Source organism: Dermacentor variabilis, chromosome 5, assembly GCF_050947875.1.
Source record: "Dermacentor variabilis isolate Ectoservices chromosome 5, ASM5094787v1, whole genome shotgun sequence".
NCBI lineage: Eukaryota > Metazoa > Arthropoda > Arachnida > Ixodida > Ixodidae > Dermacentor > Dermacentor variabilis.
The window spans coordinates 7,415,326-7,418,183 of NC_134572.1; the positions used below are offsets into that span (position 1 = coordinate 7,415,326).

The following is a 2,858-nucleotide window of genomic DNA, read 5'->3' on the forward strand; positions in this document are numbered from 1 at the left end:
CTCCCTCTTAAAAAGTATGTAGAATTGAGGTTCTTTCTCCTTCTTTCATCCCCATTTTGCGAGGGAGAGAAATGGAGGACGCTGAACATTTCTACACCACTGTAAGGGATCACAGTTTGCAGGCACGCAGTCTCAAGGGAGGTCACATCCCTTAAAATGCCTTTTTCGGCTCATTTCCGCTTACAGTATATATATATATATATATATATATATATATATATATATATATATATATATATATATATATATATATATAAACGACGCTATATATATATAAACTATATATAAACGGCACGACGCTCTTTTCGGCACAAACTCACGCTTCTTCATGTACAAGGTGCTGCTCGGATTCTTCGCTGTCGTGGCGAACGCCGACTTCGCGGTGGAACATGGCTTCACCAAACCTTGGCCAGATGCTGCTACAACGGACCTGCAATCATCTGCTCATGCCTTACACGGTCCGCAAGATTATTTGCTGGAAATCGTGTACGATCTCCGACGCACCGAAGTGGAATCTGCGCATCGGGGAGCCTTTCCGGTTCCGCTGCGCGCTGGCCATATAAAGGACCAGCCAAGCCTAAAGCGACTGGGGCACGATGCTCTTTTCTGCACAAACTCACGCTTCTTTATGTACCGGGTCAGTTACCTAAATGGAACTAAGTGTTATCGCTCTAGCAACGTTATGCTTTTAAGAGTGTCGTGCCCCATTAGCAAGCGACAAATGATTGAGTGTCTTGAACATGCCAGCCTATGCTTCGTTGATGCTCTACTATTCTCTCTCTACGACGGCTGCCTGACGCTTCCCTAAATCTTATTGCTCCTATCGGGGGATGTAGAACTAAATCCAGGGCCCATGAATGCAGTTGAACGTGACCAAATGACAAACATTGAAAGGATTCTCTTAGAAATGAAAACAGGCCAGGAAACTGTGCTTGCGAAGTTAACGGAAATTACAACCAGACAATGTGAATTAGAATCCAAAATTACGGGCTTAATAGTGAAGACAAACAATGTAGAAAGTCGAATTGCTCGGGTGGAAAAAATGGAAGATAAATTTATGGCTAAACTAGACGACTTGGAAAATAGAAGCCGTAGACAGAATCTGGTCTTTTTCGGGTTGCCTGACAGGGAGCATAACGAGACGTGGGAGGCGTCTGAAAAACTAATAAGTGGAATATGCAAAGATGTTATGAAACTTGATGATATTTCGGTTGAACGGGCTCATCGCGTAGGCGTTTTCAGAGAAGGCAAAAACCGGCTCATAGTAGCATGCTTTTCAAGGTGGAAGGCTAGAGAAAATGTCTCTAAAAACGCTTACAGACTAAAAGGCACTTCGTACAGCATCTCTGAAGATTTCAGCCGAGCCGTACAAGAAAAAAGACGTCAGTTTTGGAATTATGCGAAAGAAAAAAGGGAGAACAAAGAAAATCGTGTTCGCTTGAGTTATGATAAATTGATCATCAATGGGCAAACGTTTGTCTGGGATAGCGATATGCGGATGCCAGTTCCACTTCAGGCGCATGCGCGACTGGACAGAGGCAAGTGACGCATTCCGAATTCCGTTCCTCCGAAAGATAACTCAGCACGTTGCTCGCAGCCTGAACGGCTCTCTGTCCTGCTTGTAAACTGTCGCAGCATAAAGAACAAAGTCAATAATTTCATGTCTTTAGTAGCCACTGTTAAACCTCAGATTGTGATGGGCACCTCATCATGGTTAGACAAGGATATACCTATGTAGAAATCTTTCCGCCTGGTTTTACTGTCTATCGGAAAGATAGGCATGGACATGGCGGGGGAGTATTCCTTTTGATATCAAATGCATTGTCAAGTACACAAATTTTATTTGAAAACGTTTCTGAGTCTGTCTGGTGCCTTGTGAAATTGCCTAACGGAAACAATGTAGTCTACGGGACATTCTACCGCCCACCCGGCAGCAGCGACTCATTCGGATTGCTGTCTGAGATGCTATCTCTCCTTCCTAATAGCGTATTTCTAGGGGGGGGGGGATTTCAATTTGCCCGACTTCAACTGGAATGCCGGATGTATGGCTGGCAATAGGTCCTGTATTTACACAGAGTTCCAAGAACTGCTCGGATTAAATGGATTGCAGCAGTACGTACTGGAACCTACGCGAGAAAATGCAATTCTAGACTTAGTATTTTGCAATGAGCCGAACATAATATCAAAAGTTACTGTTTGCCCAGGTATTAGTGACCACAGGGCAGTTGTCATAGAACTTAACATACAGCGAGTACGGATGGCGCAAATTCCGCAAAGAAAAGTGTACAGCTACGACAGAGGAGACTATGCTGCTATCAGGACCGAACTTGAAAATTTCTTTCCTACTTTCCAATATATGTCAAACGCACGCTGTCCGTTAACTTTCTGGTCAGCATTTCGGGACAAAATACTTGAACTAGTCGAAAGTCATGTTCCATGCAGGTACCTGCGGCGACGAAAAAAACAATAACCTTGGTTTAACGTAGAAATACGTAAACTTATAAGGAAAGCAAGACAAACGTATAAAACATTTTCTGCCGACACCAGTCTGGCAAATCAGAAACGCTTGCAAGAGATAAATAAGCTATTGAAAGCAACGATTAAAGCTGCCAAAGATACCTTCTTTGTTAAATTAAACAAAGACTTGAGAGAAAACCCAAATCTTTTTGGAAATATGTAAAACAAAATCGAAAAGAAGACATATCGATACCATATTTAACTGTTGACGGCAAAACCGTGACGTCGGACTATCACAGGGCGGAATGCTTCAACAAGTACTTCCAATCTGTGTTTTCGCTATTACCTGCTGGGGAGACTTTGCTTTTGAACAACGCCAATCAATGCGATATGATGCCAGA

At 42.9% G+C, this 2,858-nt stretch overlaps 1 pseudogene; it reads left to right on the forward strand.

Moving 5' to 3' along the window:
• The first annotated feature begins 328 nt into the window (after nt 1-328).
• LOC142582129 (uncharacterized) lies at nt 329-2,470 on the forward strand (annotated as a pseudogene).
• Nucleotides 2,471-2,858: the final 388 nt, after the last annotated feature.